The following is a 15,601-nucleotide window of genomic DNA, read 5'->3' as shown; positions in this document are numbered from 1 at the left end:
CCCTCGGCGTTTTTGAGGGCGGTTTTGGCTGATGTGGCGCTTATATGGCTAATTTGACTCGGTCTTCAACTGACATGGCACTCACGTGGCGCTGATGTGGCAATTCGATCCGAAAAAATAATAAAACCCATGGGGCCCGCAAGTTAGTTCACACAGAAAATAATTTAAAAATGGTAGGGCCCACGTGGGTCCCACATGTCAGCCTCACTCCTCCCTTCATCCCTCTCCCTCGGCTTCCTCGACACCATTGACCTCAACGGCGGGCGCGCCGTCTCCCTCGGCACCTCCAACATCTACGGCTTCCTCGCCGCCATCGCCCCCGCCGCAGCGCACACCATCCCACGCCCGCCGCCGCGCCTACCACCACCACCCCAAATGCGGCGGCACGGCAGCGGCCACCCCGTCTCCTCCTCCTCCTCCCCAATGTTGGGATCCATGTCACGGCGGCCGGAAGGGCGACACGACGAGCAATGGCCGGCGGGGAAAAGGGACAAAGCGCGCCGACCTGGAAGATGCCGCCGCCGCTTGGTGCCAAGATCTGGAGGCTGGCCGCCCGTCGCCATTGGGAGCCTGGAGGCCTGCTGCCTGGTGCCCTTTGTTCGGCGGACCTCGCTCCTGGGAAAGACGCCACCGTGAGCCGATGGTGGGGAGCAAGCAGGCAACATCGGAGTGGAAGATGGCTGGCGGGATGGTGAGCTCGAGCTCGCCAGCTCCCCTCCCCTCTTCCTCACCTCCGTCTTCCTCATCGGCCGCCACCTACCGCGACCCCCTCCTCGGCAACCGCCTCCCACCTGCCTATCGACGGGATGGTAAGCTCGAGCTCCGCCTTTGCTCCTGCGGCGCGGGGGCCTCGGCCGAGTTGGAGCCGCACATGGGCAGGAACTCGGCGCCACTCCCCACCGACGACGAGGCTGGCGCCCTCCGCTTGGCTCCGCCGCCCCCATCGGCTTCGGGCGCAACCACTCCGCCCTCGCGTCCACCGCCGCTGCCCACTCTGCCCCGTCGGCTTCACACCGTCGTTCGCCCGCCGCCACCCCCCACTCGACCCCGCTGCTCTACCACCCACACGAAGATAGGGGAGAAGAAGGGTGAGAAAGGAGAAATAAATTGCTACTGACTGACGTGGGGCCCATGTGGGCCCCACCATATTTATTTGTTGTGTAGCTGACATATGGGCCCCACTTTTTTATTATTATTTTTATGTAGCTACATGTGGGCCCACGGTTTTTATTATTTTTCCTATATATAATTGCCACGTAAGCGCCACATCAATGCCACGTGGGACAGACCTAATCAAATTAGCCACGTAAGCGCCACATCAGCCAAAACCGCCCTCAAAACCGCCGAGGGACCTAATCTATACCGATTTTGATAGTTGAGGGAGCCGCTGTGTCTGGTTTTCTGGTAGAGGGACGGAAATCGGATTCGTTGACAAGTTAAGGGACCTAAAGTGAACTTATTCCAAGGCATTAATGCAGCTGTCCATGGGCCTTTGTTGGGCTACGTGTATGGCCCAGATGGCTGTCAGCCAGCTAGTGAAAATCCCAAGGGCTGGCCCAAGGAACTAAATTTTCATCGATTACTTACTCCCTTCATCTGGTTTTAAGTGTAGCTATGAATTTCCATGTCCAACTTTAATCATCTACCTTATTTAAAAAAAAGAGTAAATTTCACAAAACTACATGTTTTATGGTTCAAGTTGTAGAAAACCACACACATTTTGACACTTGGCACTTAAGTACATATATTTTGGTAGTTTAGTTTCACAAAACCACATTATCGATGAATGGATTAATTCACCCGTGAGATAACGTGTTCGTTCCATCTAGAATGAGGACGTGGCATCCTATCCATTTAAAACATAATGTAACACCTCAGGTAACCATATACCAAGAGTGCCACACCAAAATACACTCAAAACCATTAACTCCCAAAATTATTAGAAATTTCTGCAGTCTCCCCTATAAATACGGACATCCACGACAGACAGTTATAAGATAAATCAATAACGAAATTATTCGCCCATTCCAAGCCATCCTAGTTCCATAAATCCCACATAAAAATACGAACCAGAACTTTAATTGATCTTTACGAGTTTACGCAAAACTTATACTAAGCAAGATCATAATCTAAAACCAAATTTTGGTTGTGCAATAAAGTATGTAATCCAAGGGTGCTACTCCCCCCATGCATGCCAATCTCAATGTGTACCTAAAATCAAATAAACACAAGAGTGAGTACGGAAATACTCAACAAGTACAACATGGAACTATAAAACACGTATACACATCATGTGCAATAAAACCTGAACAAAAAACTTCCTTTGAAAAGAATCACATTTCAACTTCAAACACAAGTTAAAGACAATAGTAGTTCCCATCCCGAGCAAATATGAATTGAAATAATAGTTTTCATCCCGGACAATTGTGAATACATCCGGAGGGAGCTCCGCCGTGCATGAATCAAAGCGTCAACGCCGCGACTATGCGGGCGACGTGCTGAACCTAGCTCTAGTAAGCTCGGTTGCTCCGCCGGCCTGCGCGGCGGCTCCGGTCTCCTCCCCGGAAGACGGCCATGGCCATCATTACGGCCCGTATCGCGGAGGCCGACGTCCACCGAATTCTCGTGGACGGAGGCAGCTCAGCGGACATCTTGTTCATAACTCCCTTCGACCAAATGAGGATTCCTCGATGCCAGCTAAGCAAGGTTCGTTGGCCCTTGAGGGGCTTCAGCGAGGATACGGTGGAAGCGCTCGGGCTGATAACTCTCCCGGTCTCCTTCGGTATAGGCCGGAGCGCCCGGACGAAGCAGGTCACCTTCGATGTCGTCGACCTTCCATATGCTTACAACGCAATAATGGGAAGGGGCTCCCTAAACAAGTTTGGGGCAGCCATCCACTAGAATTATTTGTGCACGAAGATGCCCGGCCTTGCCGGCGTGATCACAGTAAGGGGCGATCAGCTCGGGGCTAGGAAAATCGCGTACGGGCACGAGCCGTAGGCCGAGGCCAGGCACGTGCATGAGGTGGACGGTGCCGACCCGGAGTGTACTGTCCGCTTCGTCAAGCCAGAGGCAGACGAGGGGACGCACGGGTTGCACCCTGACCCAGCCCACTCGAAGCGGGCCTTCCGGCTCGGAGACGGGTTGGCAAGCGACGTGGAGGTGGCCATCGTGGCTGTCCTTCGAGAGAACCTAGACGTCTTCGCCTAGTCCGCTTCGGACCTTAAGGGCGTCAACAGATGCATTACGGAGCATCGCCTAGACGTCCACCCGGGGGCCCGGCCGGTGCGCCAGGGGCTCCAGAAGATGTCTGCCGAGCGGGCCTAGGCAGCCCGCGAAGAAGTGAAGAAATTGCTCGAGGCTAGGGTCATTCGTGAGGTCCAGTTCTCCGAGTGGCTCTTAAACCCAGTGCTCGTCAACAAGGCCAACGGCAAGTGGTGGATGTGCATCGACTTCACCGCCCTAAACAAGGCATGCCCCCGGGACCCCTTATTGCTGCGTCGCATCGACTAGCTGGTCGATTCCACGGCAGGCTGTGAGCTCTTGAGCTTCCTGGATGCTTACTCCGGCTACCATTAGATCTGCCTGGCTCCGGAGGATAAGGCCAAGACCAGTTTCGTCACTCCTGACGGGGTGTACCGTTACATCCGGATGCCCTTTGGCCTTCGAAATGCCCAGCTGATCCACTCCGCGCTAAAGGCCCAGTTGGGCCGCAACGTCGAAGCGTACATTGGCGACGTTGTGATCAAGAGCAAGCTGGCTTCGAACCACGTCGCAAACCTCCGAGAGACGTTCGATAGCTTGCGGAGAGCGGGCATCAAGTTGAACCCCGAGAAGTGTACCTTCGGCACGACAAGGGAAAGCTCCTGGGCTACCTCGTCTCTAAGAGGAGGATAGAGGCCAATCCAGAGAAAAATCAAGGCCATCACTGACATGGGCTCCCCTCAAACTCCCAAAGAAGTGCAGTGCCTTACGGGACGCCTGGCCTCCCTCTCGCGTTTCCTGGCCAAATCCGCGGAGAACTGCCACCCCTTCTTTGTTGTGCTCCGAGGTGCGTCGCCCTTCCGATGGACGCCTGAGTGTCAGCAAGCTTTCGAGGGCCTTAAAGAACACCTATCCAAGTTGACGGCACTAGCGACTCCTCCCTCGGGCCAATGGCTGCTATTGTACCTGGCTGCTTCGCTCGCCGCGGTGTCGGCGGTCCTGGTGCTGGAAGACGACTCCGGGCCGAAGCCGCTGCAACGCCCGTGTACTACGTTTCGGAGGCCTTGGCGGGCCCTAAAACACGGTACACAGAGCCGGAAAAAATGGCATACTTGCTGGTCATGGCCTCCCGGAAGCTCCGGCACTACTTCCTGGCCCACGACATCATGGTGCTGACCTCTTATCCGTTGGGCGATATGCTCCGGAACAGAGAGGCCACAGGCCGAATCGGCAAATGGGCCGTCGAGTTGGCGTCTTTCACCATCTCCTTCGTATCTCGGTCGGCTATCAAGTCACAGATCCTGGCGGATTTCATCGTGGAACGGACCAGGCCTTGCTCCGATCAGCCGGAGCCTCCTGTGGAGGAGGTCTGGATAGCCCGAACCGACGGAGCATGCAACGCTTTCGGTGCGTCTTTCGCCATCTCCTTCATATCTCGGTCGGCTATCACTTCGCCTACTGGCTGGTCCACGTCATTCGCAGCTCGGTTGGAATTCCCGACCACCAATAACACCGCCAAGTACGAGGCCATTATGCTGGCCCTTCGCAAAGCACGGGCAATGGGCGCCCAGTGCCTCGTGATCCACACAGACTCGCAGGTTGTCGCCAGGCATATCGACAAGTCATATCAAGCTCGCAGCCCAGAGCTCGCCAAGTACCTGGAAGCATTTCGCAAGGCCGAGGCGCGCTTTCGGGGCATCACAGTGTCCGGAGTCCCCCGGGCCACGATAGCGGACGACGATGCCCTGGCAAAGGCGGCCGCCGGTAGTACGCTGTTGCCTTCGCACGTACTCTATGAGGTATTGCGCTCCCCGGCCGCATCCGACGCAGTGATCGACACGGAGCCCGATTAGCGGCTGCAGATAACAGACATCTTGACGGGTCGCGCCGAGCCTTCTTCTGCAACGGAGCATCAGCGCTTTCGCCAGCGCGCAAGGGGCTACGTGCTGGTCGAGGGGGCCTTTTACGATAGGAGTTTGTGCACCCGTCTTGCGGTGCGTCAGCCAAAGCCAAGGGGCGGAGCTCCTCAAAGAAGTGCACGACGGGCACTGCGGGACGCAGCTCGCTCTGCGAACCTTGGCAGCCAAGACGCTCCGGTAGGGGCTGTACTGGCCCACGATAGCGGCTGACGCGGAGCACTTGGTACGCCATTGCCAGGGGTGCCAGTGGATGAGGCGAGCTTCGCACATGCCCCCCACTAGGCTGACACCGATTCCGCCCATGTGGCCCTTCGCACGGTGGGGCATAGACATCGTTGGGCTGCTGCCTCAGGCCCCAGGGAACATGCGCTTCGCCTTGGTAGCAGTTGAGTACTTGTACTTCTCCAAGTGGGTAGAGGCGGAGGCCCTAGCATCCATAACCGCAAGGACAATACAAAGCTTCGTTTGGCGCAACATCATGTGCCGGTTCGAGGTGCCCAGGCACCTAACGATGGACAATGGGCGTCAGTTTGACTTCGATAGCTTCAAGAACTTCTGCGAAGGCATGGGTACAGAGCTGTGTTTCGCCTCCGTTTGTCATCCGTAGAGTAACGAAGCGGTGGAGCGGGCGAATGGCAACATTCTCTCCTCCCTCAACAAGCGTCTGGTCGACGCTTCGCGTGGTACATGGGCGGATGAACTCCCTGCCGTACTGTGGGGCCACTGCACCTCGGTGACCAGGGCCACCGGCTTTACCCCGTTCAAGCTCCTTTTCGGAGACGAGGCCATGACCCCCGCGGAGATCAAGGGTCAATCACTGCGAGTCGTCCTTCCGGAGCACGCTGGCGAGCGCGAGGTCTCGGTGGACCACGTCGAGGAGATGAGGATGGCTGCAGCCAAGAAACTACGAAAATACATCGTAGCGACGCAGCTATGGTATAACAAGAAAGTGGCCCCACGAGCATTTAGTCTGAGCGAGGCCGTCCTAAGGGGCGCCCTGAGCCCCAGCAAGCTACAGCAAATGGGAAAGCCCCTTCCTGGTGGCAGGAACTGGCACATGCGGAGCTTGTCACCTGACGGAGCTCGATGGGACCCCTTTCCCGTGCTCATGGAATGCATACCTCCTCAAATGGTATTGCATCTAAGAGAGTTTAGCCTTATGAATGTTGGCCTCCGGCCCGAGGCCAGTTGTGATGTCATGACTTTTGTGCTAATGAAAAATATTATGCTCCGTGTTCAGAAAGCCACGTGTTTATTCACTTAGTTGGAAACGGGAAGTTACCGCGCGGCAAGCTCTCCGGGGTCTTGTCGCATGGCCCCTATTAGACGACGTGTTGCCCCCTTGTGGGCGTAGCTAGGCCCCCCGCTTAAAAAGCCATCGTTGAGACCGCTCCGGCTCCGGTCGAGCGAAGTAAATCTCCGTGGCACGTCATCGTCGAGACCGCTCTGGCCCTCGCCGAGCGAAGTAAATCTCCGTGGCCAAGCTCGCGTCAAGACCACTATGGCTCCGGCCAAGCGAAGTAAATCTCCGCAGCTTTACTAAAAAAACAAAACAAAAAAAAATGCCATCGTTGAGACCGCTCTGGCTCCGGTCGAGCAAAGTGAATCTCCGTGGCACGCCATCGTCGAGACTGCTCCGGCCCTCACCGAGCGAAGTAAATCTCCGTGGCCAAGCTCGCGTCGAGACCGCTCTGGCTCCGGCCGAGCGAATTAAATCTCCGTAGCTTTACTTAAAAAAAATGCCATTGTTGAGACCGCTCCGGATCCGGCCGAGCGAAGTGAATGTCCGTGGCACACCATCGTCGAGACCTCTCCAGCCCTCGCCGAGCGAAGTAAATCTCCGTGGCCAAGCTCGTGTCGAGACCGCTTTGGCTCCGCCGAGCAAAGTAAATCTCCGCAGCTTTACTCAAAAAAAGGGGGGGGAGCGGAGTACGGCAAGGAGTAGGATGGTTTAAGGATTTTTTTTTTCATTAGTAAGGTAGGCTAACATTTACAACGTACATTCCGACTATACAACAAAAAGAAACAAGGGCGTCCTAACGAGGTCGCTTGCGAAGACCTAGCCAAAAGGGCATCCCGCGACAGTAGACCATCTTGTTGGGAACGCCCCCGCCTCCGCCTCCGGATCCGCGATGAACCTCCCGAGGAGGCACCTGCGAACTCTCACCTCGGACGCGACCTGCGGAGCGCTTGGTAGGGCGTCGACGGGGTTGGATCCCGTGAGAAGGATGGTAACCAAGCCCTAGCGCCTCCACAGCGGACCGTATACTGGAGCCCGGCTGCGGCGCGTCAAAAACGCTGAAGTCTAAATCGTCTTCGCCAAGGGGAAGAGGCGACCACCCCTCCGCATCGAAGTCCGAGTCCTCGTCGGAGGTCTCCTAGTGGAAGGAGTTGGAGGAGCTCGCTCCGCTCCGGATGCCAGGCTGAGCAACTCTGGGTGCAGGCAATGAAGGGCTGGCCGCGTTCGGAGTCACGGCCATCACAACAACGATCGTCGGCAACAATTCCCTCCGACCGACCTCCGGAGCGAGAGCTAGAGCGGAGAAGGAAGCTGGAACCTGCGTTCAGAACGGGCCGGAACGGCCGGGAGCACAGAGTGGCAAAAGCTGAGCTTTTCATTAAAATAAACCTAAGTACATACTACTGCCGAGCTACGCTCCACCTACATAGGCCCTCCAAGGGAAAGAAAAAAAACTAGATGCGAGGGCGTGGTCCTAGACCTTTGAGGCGTCCTTCTTCCCCAGCGTCGCCGAAGCCATAGCCACCACCGCTGCATCGTGGCCGAGAATGCGGGCCAGACCGTCCAAGTGAAGTCGTCGGCGTCCTTCCTTGACGAGTTCGCCCCGGAGCCCGAGGCGAGCAGGGCAGTGATATTTGAAGAATTGATGCATGAAGAACCTTTCAAAATCAAGAAATCGAAGAGAAAAGTTTGTAATTTTTTTTGAATAAATCAAATTGGAAAAAAGCAAGTTGAAACTCAAGGGTGAAAAAACAACCGGTAAGTGAGGAACCAAATTAAAGTTTTAAAGGCCAAATAACAAATCAAAACCATTGAGTAAAACGTTCGAATATAAATAAATCCAACTAAAAACATAAAGATTAAACGAGGATGGAAAATGAAGCGTCGAGGGACAAAAAAAAAAAAAAGCCGCAAGACTGAAATGTAAGCAAATATTTCCTTTTCACAACCTAGTAACCATAAGTTCAAACAAGCTTACGGAAATTGGCATTTCAAAAATAAAATAAAGCTTTAAAGTCCAAAAGGAAGTTACAAAAAGAGAGTTTGTAATTGAAGAAATCAAACTAAAAAAAAACAAGTTGAAACTCAAGGGTGAAAAAACAACCGGAAAGTAAGGAACCAAATTAATTTTTTTGAAGTCAATATAGCAGATCAAAACCATTAAAAGAGAAAAACATTCGAAGATAAATAAATCCAACTAAAAACAAAAAGTTTAAACGAGGACGGAAAACGAAGCGTCGAGGGACAAACAAGCCACAAGGTTGAAATGTGAGCAAATATTTTCTTTTCACAAATTAGTAAGCATAACTTCATAGAAAATTACATAAAATTATATTTCAAAAGCAAAATAAAGCTTTAAAGTCCAAAGGGAAGTTCTATAAAGAGAGTTGGTAATTGAAGAAATCAAACAGAAAATACCAAGTTGAAACTCAAGGAACCGGTAAGTGAGGAACCAAATTAATGTTTTAAAGTCCAAATAGCAGATCAAAACCATTAATACAGAAGAAGAAATCCAATTAAAAACATAAAGTTAAATGACGACGGAAAATGAAGCGTCGAGGGAAAAAAAGCCACAGGGTTGAAATGTAAACAAATATTTTCTTTTCACAAGCTAGTAAGCATAACTTCATAGAAAATTACGGAAAATGTGATTTCAGAAGAAAAATAAAGCTTTAATGTCCAAAGGGAAGTTCCAAAAGGAGAGTTTGGTAAAATACCTAGTTGAAACTCAAGGAAGAAAAAACAACAGGTATCTAAAGAACCAGATTAAAGTTTTAAAGTCCAAATAGCAGATCAAAACCATTAATAGAGAAGAACGTTCGAAGATATATAAATTCAAATAAAAACATAAAGTTTAAACGAGGACGGGAAATGAAACCTCGAGGGACAAAAAAAGCCACAAGGTCCAATACAAGCAAATATTTTCTTTTTGAAAATAGCATAACCAAAAAAACATAAGACTAAGAGGCCTTCTTTTTTAAAAAAGAACACCAATCTCTAAAAATCCAATCATAAGTACCAAGCTAAAGCGGAAGAGTTCAAGTAGAGAATAGGTCCGAAATCTTAAGAAAGTATTTATGGATAAAAGGAAACACCGACTTAAAAGTGTCCGGGAAGAAACCAATTCACTGTTTTTATGGAGGGAACAGATTACAAATTAAAAGAGTCACGTGTGAACTAGAATATCCTATTTCTATAGTTGGGAGTACCAAATTAAAAAAAAACAAATCTGAATTTTCTGAATCCCAAAAAAAGTATCAAGGATGAAACCAAGGAATTGCAAAACAAATCATAATTTTTGGATAATAAATTAGAAATACCAAATTAAAGCTTTAGAAAATTGATTGAAGTGCAAAGCAACAGATGATTAAAAAAAAGAAACATCAACTTTAATAAAAGCATTTAGGCATATAGAACTGAATCTGTCAAGTCCAAATATTAGCATACAGTAAGAAACCAATAGTATTAAATGCCATGCAAGAAACGAAATAAGGTCCAAAGTAGAGTCTCAATCCAATCTGAAATGCAGAATTAAAGCTTTAAAACACAAACAAAAACATCGAACACACAAAAGTTAACACCAAATTCCGAACAAAAAACAATTGTAGGTTAGAAACTGGACATGTATAATCCATATAAATGTATCGATTACAAAATCGAGAAATGTTATTAAAAATAATCAAGGGATGTTACTCATTGTTTAGAATACCAAAAGAAGTTTCGAGAAGAGAGGAGAATGTTTGTTGCCCTTTGTATTTTAAAGCTTCTAAACTAGTACTTGTAGCAGGTTTTCCATTTGTCTTCCTTTCTAGAAAAAAAAAAAACTTATCTTGGTACCCTTGTAATAAACTGGTTCTGTTGGGTATAAGCTGATAACGGAAGTTTACAGTAAAGAAATTTGCAAACATCTGAATATATGTCATCAATGTACTCTTGTATTTGAGAGAAATACCATATACATGAACAATGCAATAAATTTGTCCTTCCCAGTGTATTGAAATTTCCAAATTCGCATGCCCCTAACTACAGATATGGATTCGCATCCCCCCTCCCCCACACACACAGAAACACAATCCCAAAAAATCATCCATTACAAAGATAAATTAAAATTAGTTTAGTGCTTTCCTTTTTTTTTTTGACCAGGGCTTTCCTATTATTTTTTTAAAAGGTAAATCTGAGCCATAGTAGCCCTTAGCGACATTGAGTAGCCCAACCTATTATTGCCACGTTATAGAAGCAAGGCAACAGGACATCATTGTATTACCAAATACAAGAATAAATAACCCAAAGTTTTTAACTTACAAACAAAGGTACAATTCATTCTACTCTGCCATCATTCTAACATGAAATTAGAAATAGCATCTTTTAGGCGATATCCTAAATTTTTTAATCAAACACGGGACAGAATCATATGAACCATACTATATTAATAACAGTTCAGGGAGTATATGTACAAGAATTACACATGCAAGGCATTTATGGAGAAAACAATGAAAACTAGATTTTCACCAACATAAAATAAAACTTACGATTGGAATATTGGGAATAGCATCTGTTAATGGTATAATGCCCTCTTCATTACTTGTGTGGGATTTAATAAACAACGTGGGTCAACAAAGCATTTGTCAAGTGCCAAAACCTGTCGTATGTTTCACATAATATCATTCAAATATTTGCTTTCACCTGATATCAAATAGCCAACCAGATTAATAAATCTCTGCTTCAATTAAATGCACAGCAGAGCAAATAGATTCCATTACCCTTAACATATTTGATCTATGAACTTTCCACTATAGCCTATGGTCAACTGAGATATAAGCTTGAACCAAGAAATGCAGTTACAAAAAGAGAATTATTATTGTTTAAGTCATGTGATACGCCAGCAAACAAACTACTCATTTAGGTACCAGAACAACTGGATACTTTGTGCATAATCATCAAAACAGGACTCAGCAACAAGATAATTAATATGGCAGTAATAAAAGTAAAAGTATTGAGACAACTAAGGAGGTTCTAATAGGCAGCAAGTTTCAAACAATAGGACATGCAGAACCAAACGGATGTGATCTCAAGGATCGGGAAGAGATGTTAGCTAGAACTCCAGGTAAAACTATATTTGTTTGAATTACTACCAGATATATGGCCCAAAACTACCAGATATATGGCCCAAAATTTGAAATTACATCAAGTGAGAAATGCATATGGAACGGTTCAGAACATGGGCACAGGAAGTGAGGAACTCACAGCATCAGACATGGACTTGCACTTGTCACCACCAAATCAACCAAGTCAGAACACACATTGTAGCAGTTAACGCAGCAGAGCAACCCAAATGCGCCACAAGATACCTGCTTGACGTTAGGGTGCTTCTCCTTGCAGTCCTTCCCTGCGGAAACAAACACGTCACGCCAAATCGATCAGAACGCACACCCAAGGCACCTTGAATGGAGAACCAGCAGCACAAACTCACAGACCTAAGACTCACAGGGAGTAGACCAGGATGTAAAGGAAGAGGGTTCATTGCGATTGGGATTGGGATTGGCATTTACATGATGAAAGAGCAAACAAAACAGGGAGCAGCTACACTACTGTAGGGCAATGCTAAGATCACAAAATGGGAAGAAACCAAAATGAAAGGAGAAAAAAAGAAAGCTTCCCCTAGCTTAACATGTCTCTCAGTCTCCACCAACTACATTTATCCTTAACCTTACCTACTACTCAACCAGCATACCCCGTCACGTACTTAACACCAGCAGCAGCAGCACGCATTTCTCCATGGCTAGATAATTTACATAATTGTACTTCTCTGGTACTGAGTCCTTGCTGAAATGGCTGGACGGATGGATAGATCATGGAAGAATCATGGATGGTGCAATCTGAGATGGAGTCCCAAGTCCAAGACAATGGAGTCATCTAGGATTGCAATGTCCAGCTCATGGAAAAATAAACGAACAAAACGGTGCCATTCTAACTCCCAGCATGCGCAAGTTGAGGCCATGTTGCCGTCTGATATGATACGGTATGAATCTGTGGACGAGTTCTGGAGAGGCGCCAGCTAGCTGCATTGCAGAAATGAGCACTGATAAGCATCCATGACAGGTAAATATAAATGTAACATAAAAAGCGACTGTTCGAAAATGTTCTCGTTTACCTACTTCATGCTTGAAGTTGAACAGAGGAGGGAATGGACGACCATTTGCCATGGCAGGTGTGCATTGGGCTCTCGTAGCTCATCAAAGAAGGGATGTGCACATGCGTCAAGCTGCATATAATCAACCAAATGTTAAGCTCTTCGAAAATGCCGATGCTGCTTTAGAGATTATACTGTTTTCCAGCTAAAGCATAAGATTTAAACAAATAACAGCAACTTTTTCAAGTAGAGCACTAACAACTATATTTAACAGGCACATGCGACTGTATAGAAGTTGCACTCACTCTTAACCAGCCAACACACCAATTTGGTTTTGGACCGCTGGATATATTAATCTCTCTAAATGCCGTGGGATTGCTGGAAGTAGGGATGCCACGTCAGCTATCACTTTTGCAAAAAATGCCCCCGCAATTCTGTTAATTACGTGCCAGGCCCCATTGCTGTCGTCCGTTGGATCTCGCACTAACGTCGACTTGACAAACCCACGTGTCCCTTTGTGGCTTCCTAAACCGTGCGCTCGTCAGATAGGGAATGAACGGCGCAGATGTCACCACACCGCACCAAAACCCTAGCCGTCCTCCTCCTCTCACCCGCGTCGTCACAACTAGCGCCGCCACCCATCCTCACCCGCGTGCCTCCTCACCCTCCTCCAGCCATCTTCACCGCGCCTCCGCCGCTCTCTCCGAGAGAGGCCGTCGCATAAGTCACCGGTGGATCTGGTGACAGGGAAGCGAGGGACACGAGTCGCCGCCACCATCTTCTCCTCTTCCATCTCCACCCCACCATCGCCTCCCTCGCCCTCGCCCTCGCCCTCGCCCTCTTCTAATCGCTCTCCACTCCATTAAGTGCCAGATCCGAGTGATGGCTAGGACGCCAGGGACGACAAGAGAGATTGAGAGCGGCGGCTCGGCCACGACTAGGACAACAATAACAAGCCATGACTATACCAACGTATGGCGACGACTCGGCTAAACCCTATTTGGTATGCAGTTCTACTTAAAGCAATGAACGATTTTTCCCTTTGTGTTGTACTATGATTTCCATCTACTATATGCAAGTGTACCTATTTGATCTAGCCACTGATCCTCCCTGTTCTTGGTTTGCTGCTCATTATTAGTTCAACATGAATGATATATGTGGTCCTATTTAGGTTTAGCTGTTTATGCTATGAGCAGGTTTTTATTGGTTAATTTGTTGCCCGCTATTTTTGTACACAGGATGATAATACATATGCATTGATGGTATTCTTTGTGGATGATCTTACAATGGCAATGGTTCTCACGAAAGATTCTATGTAAACCTAACAATCTTGGCATACTATCACATCCAACCTTTCAATTTGGCCACACTGAAGGTACCATTCTTTTATTCTCCATTTTTTGACTTAATTTCTTGATCTGTATGTAATAGCAAGTTTTTTTCCCTTTTTATTGACTTAATTTCTTAATCTCTATGTAGTAGCAAGCTTATTCCAGGTCTATGGATTATACATTAACAGTTCTTCCTAGCTTCGGTTTATATTGATTTATTTTCAGCATGCTTATAAAGTGATAATTATTAAGTATTCATTATAGGTTCGCTTGCCAGTATAATTTCATTAAGATATCATCTTTTGACCATGCAATGTTTTATGGAACCCTTTTTGGAAGAGGAAGATATATATGCCATGCAAAACTTACATATTATTTTTTGCAAAGCAACTGCTATGTTAAAAAGATTGCAACAGTTGATGAAGAGAAGTATTATTGTTTACGTCATGTGATACGCCAGCAAGCAAACTACTCATTTAGGTACCATAACAACTGAATACTTTGTGCATAATCATCAAAACAGGACTCAGCAACAAGATAATTAATATGGCAGTAATAAAAGTAAAAGTATTGAGACAACTAAGGAGGTTCTAATAGGCAGCAAGTTTCAAACAATAGGACATGCAAAACCAAGCGGATGTGATCTCAAGGACCGGGAAGAGACGTTAGCTAGAACTCCTGGCAAAACTATATTTGTTTGAATTACTGCCAGATATATGGCCCAAAAGTGGAACACAGCAATTTGAAATAACATCAAGTGGGAAATGCATATGGAACGGTTCAGAACATGGGCACAGGAAGTGAGGATGCTGTAAGTTCCAGCTGTCAGGAACTTACAGTGTTGAACACTATGTGAACCAGTATAGGAAGCATATGGAGAAATTTTCATTGGCATAATGGCGTTTCTCAATGCAATGCAGTCTGTATCCCCAAAGAAAAAACATGGCGAGGAATTAATTCCGCAGTTCACTATAGAGTAGCACATTTCCTAATGCAACGTGTTTGCCGGGGCAGAGCAGCACATTTGCTAAAGCATAAGCTTAAACAAGTGGATGCAAAATGTGTGTAGCACCAGAAGAACTCCTGCAACGTAGATTGTCCAGTCTCCACTCTAAACATCTCCAATCCAGCACCCAAACACCCTAGGGAAATTCTCTAATTACTTTGGTCCGATAGCATCCCGTGATGTTCAGATAACCTACTACTCACATCCCCAAATTTCAGAGTAGTACGCAAATGAATTAATGCATCAATCTACTATCTAGAACTCGAATCATGCGACAGGCATCACATCACATTGATCTGATGAACGATCGATCGGAACGCGAAGCGCGCGCGCGCGCACCCATCGGAATCCCAAACGCGCGGTAGATCCCGCAACCGAGCCACCAAAAAGAAAACCTAGGGAGTTCACGGCGGATTGTACCTTGAGCGGAGCCAGCCCAAGAGCCCGCCACCGCGGCGGCCTCGGGGAAGACGAAGCGCGGGTGGAGGAGGCCGTTCGTCCATCGGCAGAATGCCACTCCCCTCGGGCCAGAACTCCGGCGTGCTCTGCTCGCGACCCCAACCGCCGCGGCCGCCATCGCCGCCTGGGGGGACCGGAAGCGCGAGCGCCCGAGAAGATCGCCGGATGGAGATCGCAGCCCCTCACCAGGATCCTCTCCTCTCCCCTGCTCTGCTCGCCGGATGGAGATCGCCGCCCCCTCCCATGCTCAGCCGCGACTCGTCTTGGCGGCGGCGCAAGCAGCGGAGGAGACAACGAGACGGGAGATTTCTC

General features: G+C 48.2%; 1 long non-coding RNA gene across 9 annotated transcripts; it reads right to left on the bottom strand.

Moving 5' to 3' along the window:
* Window positions 1-1,082: 1,082 nt before the first annotated feature.
* LOC127779644 (uncharacterized) lies at window positions 1,083-15,601 on the bottom strand. Of its 9 annotated transcripts, none has more exons than XR_008018709.1 (6): window positions 15,251-15,601; window positions 12,515-12,625; window positions 12,075-12,422; window positions 11,608-11,749; window positions 10,893-11,046; window positions 1,083-10,171 (listed from the first exon to the last, which is right to left on the bottom strand). It is a non-coding gene; the product is annotated as an uncharacterized LOC127779644 (long non-coding RNA). The 9 variants fall into 9 exon arrangements; XR_008018711.1 differs by having other exon boundaries at window positions 1,083-8,021; XR_008018712.1 differs by having other exon boundaries at window positions 1,083-2,211.

This window comes from Oryza glaberrima, chromosome 1 (assembly GCF_000147395.1).
Source record: "Oryza glaberrima chromosome 1, OglaRS2, whole genome shotgun sequence".
Taxonomy (NCBI): Eukaryota; Viridiplantae; Streptophyta; class Magnoliopsida; order Poales; family Poaceae; genus Oryza; species Oryza glaberrima.
Note: the sequence above shows the minus strand (reverse complement) of the source record. Positions and strands in the feature narration are given on the sequence as shown.